This window comes from Meles meles, chromosome 7, assembly GCF_922984935.1.
Source record: "Meles meles chromosome 7, mMelMel3.1 paternal haplotype, whole genome shotgun sequence".
Classification (NCBI taxonomy): Eukaryota; Metazoa; Chordata; class Mammalia; order Carnivora; family Mustelidae; genus Meles; species Meles meles.
The window spans coordinates 12,193,056-12,205,870 of record NC_060072.1 but is presented as its reverse complement, the minus strand read 5'-3'; positions in this window follow the sequence as shown (position 1 = coordinate 12,205,870).

Below are 12,815 nucleotides of genomic sequence, written 5' to 3'. Positions count from 1 at the left end.
ACACTGACCTCCCGACCTACCCCTTGCCCCAGGGTCAGCATCCCACCTCTCCAACTGTCCTAACAGCAAATCCAGGCCTGGCCACTTCAGAGCTCTGTGACCTTAGGCAAATTGCTAACCTCTCTGTGCCTCCGTTTTTTCACTTGTAAACTGGGCTATAGCGGTTGCTCCCTCTTGCAGTTGTGGTGAGGACTAAAGGAGATGGCAAGTTGCACAGCTCCTGTGAGGAAAATACTCCCTACTATTGCCACGGATGGTACCCCTTCGATGCAGAGTTGCCTCTGCTCCAGGCAGCCCGCCAGGGGCACCACCCCTCAGACTCCTGAGTAGTTTCAGGGACCTCAGCCCTCCAGGGTGCTTGCTGCATCCAGGACAAGCCCAGTTCCTGCGACAGTGCCTTTGTGCCGCTCTGCCAGGCCTGGGCTGCTGCCCCAAGTGGTGGTGCGGGCTCAGCTGACCAAGGATGGTTTGCAGAGCCTTCCCCTGGTGCCCCCCACTTCAGTAGCGGCAGGGGCTCGGGGCAATGTCCCAGGGTGACCACAAGATGGCAGCAGCGCTGCATGCACTGGGCCTGCAGCGGCAAGTAGGGCTGGGGTCCACCACCACTGAGGTGGCCCCCCTCTCCCTGGGTGCTGACGCCAGGAGGGGCGAGGTGGCTGCCAGGAGGGCAGGGGCCCCACCACCAAGGTTCCTTGTCTCCACATCCAAATCACGCAGACTCCCTTTCCATCTGCCTCCTGCCCCAACTGGTGCAGGGCTGGGGGGGGGGGGGGGCGGGGGCGGAGGCAGCAAATCAGAAGCTGCCAGCGCATCCTACAAAGCACAGGGCGCTCTGACCCTGCGCTTCCGGGTGGACAGGCCCTGCAGATCAGATTGCCTGTACCTGGTTCTGCCTGTGCAAGCAGCAAAGCACACGTTCACAACGGCCTCTCCGATTACAGTCCTGCCACGTGGGATTCCTCCTGGTGTTCCCTATCTGTTGCTCCCTTCGGCAGAGCGGAACCCAGCCACGGCCCTGCCCCTCAGATGTGCCCCTCACCGTGCCTGGGCCCCTGCTCAGACCCCTCTCATCCCGCAGTCTCCAGCACCCCACTCCGGGCCGCGGCAGTCCACCCCGCACCCCTAGGCGGCTGCCTGCCTTGCCGGGCCCTGCTCCCAGCTCCGGGCTTTCAAGCCACTGTTGGGTCAGGAGCAGAAGGAGCACGAGGAGGTTTGCTTCTAAGAAGGTTGGTCTGAGTATGCCTCATGAGTGACATCCATGTCCCCACGGTCCCCACAAACCATGCGAACATTTGTGTGGCTCTGAAATTTACACCCGCACACAGCAGCTGCCTGCCTCCTGCATCAGAAAGCACCCAGAAGCCCTGTGTTGTTGTCGATGTGCTGAGTGGGGCCACCACCACCAAGGACCACAGGCCAAGGGGCTTCAACCGCAGGAAGGTGCGGGTGTGCACCCAGGGGCCGTCTCCTCCCTGCAATGTCACACCATCCCCGGGTGTTGTGTGTTGCACTGTCCTAAGGCCCAGCCAGGTCAGGTCAGGGCCCAGCCTAATGGTCTCAGTTAACTGTAATCCCCGCCCTCAAGGCCCTTCTCCAAATACAGTCCCATTCTGAGGTCCCGGGGGGCTAGGACTTCAGATTAAATCGGGGTGGGGAACACTCAGCCCAGCACTGTCAGATACACGGAAGCCCTCTGAGCCCCCTGCCCATTCTGCCAGGCCTACCTGTTTGGGTGTCGGGACACGGGCTCTGCAGAACGGTGACCCCGGAGAACACCCTCCTCCACTCCCCTGCCCCCCCGCCCCTAGGAGAGGTGTGAGGGTGGTTCAAAGATCCATCCTTGGGCCAAACTGGCCTTGAGGGCCCGGAAAGGAGCAGCCACTGGGGCCAAGGGCACACAGGGTTGGGAGAGTAGAGGAAAGGTCACAGGGGCCTGGATAGAGCCTGAGCTATGGGCTGTCCTGGTCCCCAAGCCACCTGGTGTGTCTTAGAGCAGACCCAAGCCTACCCCGGGGCAGGGCCACACTTGGCGAAGCATCCTCTGCCCTCTCCTCCGACTCAGTGCTGTGGCCCCTCCCTGCCCCCGCCCTAAGCCACTCCCCACTTCTCTCTCCCCTACTGTCCAGTCTGGCTCCATGCTGAGGCTGCACCCCAGACTTGGCTGACACAGGGGAGAAGTCCACACCTACCCAGGCCGAGAATCCCCAATGATAAATGTCACAGGCAAGGGGACCACTGCGATATCGCAGACAGGGAAACAGGGACGGGCTCCCTCAACACTGGGCCACTTTCCCACCCAGTGCAAGGTGGCTGGAGGCTACCTTGTTCCAGCCTGGCCTGGGGCTCCTAGGTCCTGCTGGGGAGCTTGACCCACTCTCTTCGAGGCAGGAGGGAAGTGAAACCCAAGCTGGGAACACCCTTGCACCCAGCCCGTGGCCCCACCCCAAGCTAGCCCCCAGAAAGGGGAAGCAGCCGATCCACTGAGGAGCAAGGCTAGGGGGCTGTCGATGCTCCTTGCCCTTGGGATGCCCTTGAGGTGGTGGGACCCTGCCCCTGCTGCTCCTGAGATGGATGGAGAAGGACTCTTCATTTTAAAGAGAAGAAAAGTGAGGCTCAGGAGGGTCAGGGGAAGAGTCCAAGGTCACACAGCTAGGAAGCAGACAGGCCTTGTTGAGTGCTCTTTTCTGGGGAGAAAGGATCTTTGTGAGAGGAGAGGTAAGGCTGGGACTGCTTGGGAGCCAGCAAAGTTACAGTATGTGTGAGTCCGTGTGTGCGCGCCTGTGCAGGGCAAATGCAGGCGGGGCCCTAGGCTGGTGGGTGGGACCATGACACTGAGTCTGGAGAAGCTTCCTGACCACCTGCAGGGAGAGGGCCCACCCTGGAGGGGGGACTACAACTGCAGACCTTCCCCTGGACCACCCTAGCAGGAAACAGTTGTAAGGGGGATAAGGGCCCTGGAAGTCGCCGTCCAGAAACCCTTCCGGGCACCCTCCCTCTGCTCCAAGCTCCCCCAGAATGGTACGCCCCAGAGACCAAGCGGCCGGCGTGGGGGTGTGTAAAGCTCTCCACCAAGGACCCTGAATTAGGTTTTCTGCCTGGATGCATTGTCCTCGGACTGTGTGTCCCCCACGTGGCTCACCGGGCAGTTTCTCCTTCCAGCTGGAGCCCTCCAGGCAGCCTTGTCCCTGGGAACTAACCACCTGCCTGTTTGTCCATCCACTGTGTGGGGCCGAACCCCGACCCGCACGGACAGGAGCTGAGGACAGCGGGGCTCACCCTGGCCGGGGCCCCCCACTACCCCACACTGCCACCCGCCTTGGCCACACACGTCACCACCACCTGTCCGGGCCAGCCTGGCCCCAGCACTGGTCCCTGCACGCTGCAAACCCGACCCTAGGGTGGGCGCCTTGACTCTCCGAGAAGCTACTGGTTCTCTCCCCGTGGCCTCGCCCTCCCTGGCACTTGGGGATCTTGGCTTTCAGCCTCCCAACTTCCAGCAAGAAGCCTCTCCATCTCTCCTCCCCAGTTATTGTCACCAGCTGTTCCACCCGTGGCCGTGGCTGACCAGCTGAGGGTCAGAGCAGACAGTGTTGGGCTTTCTCTCAATGCTGCAGCAGAGCTCAGAGCTCGTGGGCCAGGAGGGGGTAGTCGACCCCCTAGGCGGAGCCGGGCTCCCTCCCTCCTTCATCCTCGCCCTGCCCTCCATTCACCCCTGGTCCAGGCGCCTTCCCGCCTTCCATTCTGCCAGCACGGATGTAGATCAAGACATCCCTTCTTCAACCCACCCCCCGACCCTGTGCATCCAGAGCCTGCATAGACACCTGCCACATCGAGGACATCAAGGCCCCCCAGGAGAGAGCAGTGTCACGCAGCAAAAACCGCTGGATGCCCACTGACGGGAGGCCCCTCCGTCTCCCTCCTCCCTGCCACAGCCCACAGACGAGAAAGGGACCCGGAGGACAGAGCCAAGGGGGGCAAAGGAGCAGACACTCTACCCCCCTCCCATGTCCCTCCAGCAAGGCCCGAAATACGGAGGGGCAGGTGATGTCAAACCACAGGAGGACAAGCTTGGGATGGGACTTTGTCACTTGTGAAAGTGACCAGAAAGTTCCACAAAACTCCCTGAGGCGTCACAAAGGCTGCGGATGGGAGGCTGGGCCCGGTAGAAGGCTGCGGTTGGAGAAAATGAACCGACGTCACCTTCAGATTTGTGAAGAATGACTTCAGATGTGTAAGCTTGGTGGTGGGGGGCTGGGGAGACTGGAACCACTCTGTGTGCGACAGGAAATCCCCGGTTTCCCTGAGGCCTCCGGCAAGAGGGCAGGGAGCCCCTGGGCGGGCAGGGGAGCCCCTGGGCGGGCAGGGGAGGGTGCAGGGAAGACCCCAGGAGGCCAGGAAAAGGTGGGGAAGAACAGACTTATTACTGTTGCCACACGGAAGTGTCTCTGGGACCGCAGGGTCTTTAGTAAACCCTCCGCTCACAAGTATTTGCCAAGAGTAGGATTTTGTAAATGGAGAAGGGGTGAAGTTTCACATCTGAGTCAGCAGGGGACCAGCAGAGTCGCTGAGGAAGAAGCAGGAGCCATGGGGACAGAGGAAGTGGCAAAAACATCAGCATCCAGGATCTGAGAGAACTTCAGAGGGCTTTGGACTTGGACTTGGCGTGAAGAGAAGGGACTGGAGCACCAACACCACCCTCCCTGCAGCGCCTTGCTCACACGCAGCCAGAATAAATGTCAAAAGACTAACCTGACTGGGTTTCACAATACCCCCCCCACACCAAACCCCAATACACACACCTAAAACCCTTCACTCGAGACCCACTTCCTGGCCTGGCCTCTCAGGCCCTGGGGTGGGAGTGGGGCAATGTCTATGCCCTGCCACATTCCAGATCTCTGCACTCTACACACACACAGGCTGGCTTTCCCACCACAGATGTTTCACAACCTGACCACAGGCCCCTTGCACATGCTGTTCCCTCTAGAACTGCCCTACCTACCCCAGGTAACTAACTTACCCTTCAGGATTCAGCTCAGGACAAGTCACTTCAAACCTCCTGACCATGTCCTTCCTCCATCTCGGAATTCACCTCCGTGACTGTACTGGCAAAGAGGAATGACAGAACTGCAAAATAGCTCAGCGTCCACACCTTAGACCAATCCTGACTCATGCCCTGGCCCTGGGCCTGCCTTCCCTGAGCACGTTTTTATCTGAATCCTGAACAACTTGGGTGTCTGTCATCAAAGGGAAGGCGGGAGGCGACGACTACATTACCCCCCAGATTACCGTACACTACATACCCTCCTACCTGTTGCAGAAGTGGAGGGGGCTGTTCGACATTTCTGGAAGGCGAGGCATGAGCAGGAGCATGAATGAACTTGCCGCGTCTGGGGGCTGGACTCAGACTGGCCTGACGAGACTGGGAGATGTGTGAGATGTAATGGAGCCTCATTATTGGGCAGCGTGTTTTTAACGCAGGTAAACTGCAGGTCAAATCACGTCCCCTGGGACACACACACACACACACACACACACACACACACACACACACAAACACGGCAAAACTGCTCACCCCAGCAACAGGTAAGCCTTTTGGTCTCACCTTCCAGGAGAAATCTGGTAAGGACGAGTGTACCATTCTAGACTGGGGGTGCCATCCTGCTAGTCAAGTCAGTCTTGGCTTGCATGCTTCTAGTGATGGGACACTCACCACCTCTCATGGGAACCCGTTTCACCAATGCCAACCCACCAATTAAGCCATTAACTCTAACTTGGTTCAGTCTGTACTGGGTCTCCATTTGGGATGATGGAAAAAGTACAGGAGGCTGACGGTGGTGCAGGTCACACGATAGTCCAAACATCCTTAACGCCACTGAACAAGCTTTAAAATGGTGAAAATGATTAATTTTATGTTATGTGTATTTTACCACAATGAATTAAAAAAAAAAAAAAGGCACCGCTTCTGGGTTTCACAACCTACAAGCTGTGTGGCTTTGATTACTTTTTAAGTAACCTTTTTAAAGGTCACTTAAAAAAAAAAAAATCGAACTAGTGGTTAAGGCAAACAAACACACTTCGCCTTCTTTGATCCTGATTTCCCTTCCTTCAGTCTTGTTCCCCGGAGCTCCGAAGGCCAGGCTCAGGATTCCCAGCGTCCGGCCTGCCACCGTCCCCGTGGGGTTTGCCATCGCTGTGACCCTGCCCTGCTCTGTGCTAGGCTCTGAGGACCCAGCCAGGAGGAAGCCACAGCCCTTGTTTTCCCAGACACACAGGGAAAGAGCAGGTTTTTCTTTCCTTTTCTTCTTTAGTCAAAACAGCGCTCTGGTCTCCATGAAACCCAGACCAGCCACTAAATTCCGGAGGGACTGGACCATGATGACCCGTCCCTGAAGAACCCCCCTTGGATGGAATGATGACAACCAGTCCCCCGAGGACTCGGCACACACAGTCGTTGGCAGGATGAAGTCTGTGGCCCCCTGGGAAGGCTGGGTGACACAGGGCAGCTTGGGGGACATGCCAAAAAACAAGAGACAGGAATGACCATCTCTGAAATCCCTTCCCGGGTCCGTGCCCCCCTCGGACTCCCCAGGAATCACAGACCCATCAGACAATCCGAGAAGCAGCCGGAGAGCGGGAGGGAACCCAAATCCCAGACATCTCATGGCCTACAGGCCATGTTAAGTCCTATAGTGATTTTTTTTTTAATGGCCTTTATTGCCAGTATTTGAAAAACAATGTGAAATTTCTCATTTCTCCTTTTAAAAAAGGAATAAAAGCCTTCTTTTTTTTTTTAATAAAAAATTGTTTTCCAATGAAATACTGATTTCTTTTTTTTTCACACTGTTGAACTCTCGAAATACTGATTTCTTTTCTTTTTTTTTTTTTTTAAAGATTTTTTTTATTTATTTATTTGACAGAGAGATCACAAGTAGGCAGAGAGGCAGGCGGAAGCAGGCTCCCCGCGGAGCAGAGAACCCGATGCGGGGCTCAGTCCCAGGACCCTGAGATCATGACCTGAGCCGAAGGCAGCGGCTTAATCCACTGAGCCACCCAGGCGCCCCGAATAAAAGCCTTCTTAAAGCAAACGAAAAAACAAAGTACCCTACACTGGGTGTCTGAGAGCATCAGATAATTATTTGGGGCACCTGCGTGGCTCAGTGGGTTGGGCCACTGACTCTTGATCTCAGGTCCCTGTTGATCTCAGGGTCGTGAGTTCAAGCCCCACCTCGTGCTCCAAGCTGGGTGTGGAACCTTCTTAAAACAAACCAAAAAACAAAGTACCCTACACTGGGTGTCTTAAAAAAGGAATAAAAAAGGATGTCTTACACGGCAGGAGTTGGCCAGAGCAGAGTTCCAGCTGCCCCTCACTTGGGCCTTGTGTGCCCCAGCTGCCTTCACTCACTCATGCTGCGGTCAGGCCCCGCGGAGGCCCCCGATGTGTCCCTTGTCACAGGGGACTTGGAGGTGGCCCAGTGGGTGAGGGACTTTCCCAGTAAGTGACTCATCGGGGACCAAAGAGATCTAGACTCTCGGAGGGGTGGGGCACGCAGCACCCACTCCAGTCCTCCAGAGACCGTTTTGAGGAGCTCTGCCCTGGGCGGCAAGGTGGACTGTCCCGTGGGGCTCACTGGGAAACCTGAGGAGACGGCCAGGCTCGGCAGGCTCGGCAGGCTGGCAGGGAGTGACGGGGGAGGGGGGACCCTGGTCAGCCACAGACACGCTCCTCTCTGGTGGGGGGGACACAGTGACCCACAGTCTTCATTCCTCGCTATGATCCTGTCTCCCTTGACCTAATCCTGATCCCGTCTCTCCTTGTCCACCCTGTGGGTGCAGAGAGAGGAAGGGGAGCTGAGCAGCCCTCGGAGGGGGGAAGCTGGGTAGGGAGCAGGGCGGTTGAGGGGCCGCGGTGGGTGGCCTGGGTGATGCTGAGGTCCTACGCAAGCCTCCCCCTCTACTGCTCCAACAACAGAACCTTTCTTCTTTTCCCCCTCCCAGTTTTATTGAGATGTAATTGACCTATAACTTTATGCTAGTTCAAGGTACGCAACACTATGATTTCACGGATGTGTACCTTGCGAAATGGTCACCACAAATGTAGTTAACATTTGTCCCCTCTCTGGGTTTATCATTTCTTTCTGTGTTTAGATTTTTTTTTTAACATTTTATTTATTTATTTGTCAGAGAGAGAGAGAGTGCACAGGTGAGCACAGGCAGGGAGAGCGGCAGGCAGAGGGAAAAGCAGGCTCCCCACCGAGCAGGGAGCCCAATGCGGAACTCGATTCCAGGACCCTGCGAACACGACCTGAACTGAGACAGACACTTGCTTCACTGACTGAGCCTCCCATGCGTCCCTGTGATGAGAATTTTTAAGATCTGCTCTCTTAGCCACTTTCAAGCATGTAAGACAGGATTGCTGACTATAGTCACTGGGCTAGACATGACATCCCCAGGAAAGGGTAGTTTTCTTTTTTTTTTTTTTTTTAAGATTTTCTTTATTTGACAGAGAGATCACAAGTAGGCAGAGAGTCAGGCAGAGAGAGAGGGAGAAGCAGGCTCCCTGCTGAGCAGAGAACCCGATGCGTGTTCGATCCCAGGACCCTGAGATCATGACCTGCGCTGAAGGCAAGAGACTTAACCCACTGAGCCACCCAGATGCCCCAAAAGGGTGGTTTTCTGTGCACACGCATGTCCGTGGTGGGCTGGCAGGGAGAGGCACCTGGGGACCTAGGCAGGGGAGAAGTCACCCAAACACGGCGCGTTCACAGCCAGAGGACAAGAGCCGTGCGGGGTCTCACACTGGCCACAAGATGCTCATGCCGGAAATTTAATGAGTCCTCCTCCCCCAGGGGAGGCTGGAGGTGTACCCCATCTTTTACCAGGGTTACATGGAGAATGACCTCCCCCAGGGGCTCTGGGGAAAGAGGCCGCACCTCAGACACCACTCACAGGGGCCGCAGTATGGAGTTGTGCAGCCCAGAGTCCTGGGCCCTGCAGAGAATCCTGGGACACTCAGCCTTCAGGTCACATCCTTCCTCCTAGGGGGGCTTGCTCAAGGTCAAGCAACAGCCTGGCCACTCTTACCGCCTCTACCCCATTCCTGCTCACTCACTTCAGGGACTGGGGAAGCACGGAAGTGATAAGGCTAGAGCGCTTTTATTTGTCAGTAATTATAATTATAAAAAAAACACATCCATGAGAATAATTCCTTTTTATTGAGCAATTAATTACAGGCCAGGCACCATGCTAAGTATTTGACATGGATAATTTCATGTCACACAAACTTGGGAGGGAGATACCATTATTATCCCCATCTCACAGATAGGAAAACCGAGGCCCAGAGATGTTAAATGACTTATTCAGGTCACATGGCTTATTCCAAATGAGAAGCAAAGCTGTGTCCTACGTGTGTGTTTAACCAGGCTTTACAAGGAAGAACAGCATTGCTTATATTAATAGATCTTGTTTCCTTTGTTTAATGAACACCCCCCACTTGGCACAAAGGCACATTTCCTGTGCTACACAATCAGTCACAGACTTGATAAAGGCAAACAAAAAATCTGGTACTGAAGGGCGCCTAGGTGGCTCAGTCTGTTAAGCGTATGCCTCTGGCTGGGGTCATAATCTCCGGATCCTGGGATTGAGCCCCGGAATCGTCATGGGGTCCCCTGCTCAGCAGGGAGTCTGCTTCTCCCTCTCCTTCTGCCCCTCCCCACCCCGTTTGCTTTCTCTCTCTCTCTCTCTCAGATAAATACATAAAATCCTTTTTAAAAAATCTGGTACAGGGTCACCTGGGTGGCTCAGTGGGTTAAAGCCTCTGTCTTGGGCTCAGGTCATGATCTCAGGGTCTTGGAATCGAGCCCCGCATCGGGCTCTCTGCTCAGCGGGGAGCCTGTTTCCCCCTCTCTGTCTGCCTGCCTCTCTGCCTACTTGTGATCTCTGTCTGTCAAATAAATAAATAAAATCTTTTTTAAAAAATCTGGTAGTGAAATGCATCTAAACTCTGCCACCAACTAGCTGGGCTTCAGTTTCCTCGGTTCTCCCTGATGAGGAGATGTAACATGACCCTCTAGACCTCTGGCCAGGAAGGTTCCACCAGAATCTAACCATGAGGGAAAAAAGACAAATCCAAACCATGAGCCATTTTCAAAGGCAACTGACCTGTCCTTCCAAACAATTCTTCCAGAGTCAATGTCGTGAGAGACCTAAGAAGACATGACAGCAAAAAGGAGGGCATGAACCTTGGCTGGATTCCGGGGGTCCTCCAAAGGACTATTTTGGGGGATCCCCGGGAAAGTGTGAGTATGGGCTCACCGTAAAGGATGTTAAAGCATCAGCATTATGTCTCTACTGTGATGAGGACAACGCAGACGTGTCCTGACTCCTATCGGTGAAGTGTCAGGGTATCTGCAACGTACTCTCAGATGATTCTGGAAAAATAATAATAAAAGAGAAAGAGAGGGACCCCAAAGCAGCAAATTCCCGACAAGGTGTGATCCAAGGGAAGGGTGTGCTGGTGTGCACGGTGCTGTCTGTGTCCGCTTTTTTCGTAGGCCTGGCTTTTTTTTTTTTTTTTTTTTTTTTTTTTTCAAAATAAAAAGGGAGGGAGGAGAGGAGAGGAAGGAGAAGTTGAACAGGCCTGCTCTTTCGGCCCCTTCCGGTCTCGAGTCTCGGGCCCGGCGTCAGTGTGCCAGGCACGGGCTGTGACCCAGCGCCACAGACTGGGTGGCCCAAACAATCACGAACTTCTCTTTTCACTGCTCTCAGGCCGAAGGTCCAGACGCCAGCAGGGGCGGTTTCTTCCAAGGCCTCTCTGTGGCTTGCCAGCAGCTTTCTTGGTGTGTCCTCGCAGGTCCTCCCTCTGTGCACGAGCCCGGGGTCGTTCTTCTAGAAGGACACCCGTTCCACTGGATCGGGGCCCATCCGAAGAGCACGGTTTTTTTTGGTTTTGGTTTTTTTTGGTTTTGTTTTGTTTTTTTATTTATTTTTTATTTATTTATTTATTTATTTTTAAAGATTTTATTTATTTATTTGACAGATAGAGATCACAAGCAGGCAGAGAGAGAGAGAGGAGGAAACAGGCTTCCCGCTGAGCAGAGAGCCCGATGTGGGGCTCGATCCCAGGACCCTGGGATCATGATCTGAGCCGAAGGCAGCGGCTTAACCCACTGAGCCACCCAGGTGCCCCCTGTTTTGTTTTTTTTAATATTTTTTATTTATTTATTTGACAGAGAGAGATCACAGGTAGATAGAGAGGCAGGCAGAGAGAGAGAGAGGGAAGCAGGCTCCCTGCTGAGCAGAGAGCCCGATGTGGGACTCGATCCCAGGACCCTTAGATCATGACCTGAGCCGAAGGCAGCGGCTTAACCCACTGAGCCACCCAGGCGCCCCTTTTTGGTTTTGTTTTTGAGATTTTATTTATTTATTTGACAGAGAGAGAGAGAGAGAGAGAGATCACAAATAGGCAGAGAGGCAGGCAGAGAAAGAGGAGGAAGCAGGCTCCCCGCCAAGCTGAGAGCCCGATGTGGGACTCGATCCCAGGACCCTGAGATCATGACCCGAGCTGAAGGCAGAGGCCTAACCCACTGAGCCACCCAGGTGCCCTGAAGAGCATGGTTTTAACTTCATCTCCTCTGTGAAGGTTCATCTCCAAACACAGTCACGCTGAAAGGTGCTGGGGCTTAGGGCTTCCGCAAGTGAATTTGGGGGTAGGGCACAATTCTGCTTAAAACAGACCCTAAGTCTCCCTGGAGCTTCACCCCAGACTCCACAGGGGAACAAAGGGGGCAAATCATGTTTCTCCTCCCCGCAGAGCACTGAGGCTGAGCTCCGGGCAGGAGGGCGCTGCTGGGGGCACATGCCAGGAGAGAGAACGTGCTTCCTCCGCCTTCGGCACCACCACCACCAACCTCCTCACCCACTCCTGCCACCTCTCCCCACCTCCTCACCCCTCCCCACCCCAAGCACACACACTACGTACACCCAACTGCCCAGTCAGCTGCTCGGGGGCAAAGCTATGCCAAGTGACCTGTGATAGGACTCCTCCCAGCCCGGGGTGCAAGGTAACAGCCGTCTTCCCGAAGCCCTGGTGTGTGGTCTTCCTTCCTTAGGGGGTGGGTCCCAGACCCCTCAGTGCCTTCCCTTGCAGCCAAACAGCAGCCCATCCTGCAGAGTGCTGGGGGGGGGAGGGGGGTCTTCTCCTGGCTGTCACTCAGACTGAAGCAAGCTCCGGCCAGGAATGTGACAAAAGTCGTATTTACTATAGAAAGGTGAGAAATACAGTTATAAGAAGTAATCGTTTACTTTTACCTATAATTAAGTAAAAGACCCTAAAATCCTTTTTTGGGCAGGGGGCAGTGCCCGGGTGGGTCAGTCGGCTGAGTGTCCAACTCTTGATTTTGGCCTCAGGTCATGATCTCAGAGTCCTGGGATCCACCCCACGTCAGGCTTCATGCTCAGTCCGCTTCTCTCCTTCTCTCTCTCTCTCTCTCTCTCCCCTCCCCCCATGCCCTCTGGCCCCCCTCAAATAAATACATCTTTTTTTTTTTTATTATTCATTTGACAGACAGAGATCACAAGTAGGCAGAGAGGCAGGCAGAGAGAGAGGAGGAAGCAGGCTCCCCACTGAGCAAAAAGCCTGATGCGGGGCTCGATCCCAGAACACTGGCGTCATGACCTGAGCAGAAGGCAGAGGCTTTAACCCACTGAGCCACCCAAGCACCCCTAAATACATCTTTTTTAAAAGTCTTTTTTCTTTTAATTTTAAGTAATCTCTCCCCCTAACGTGGGGCTCAAACTCACAACCCCGAGATCAAGGG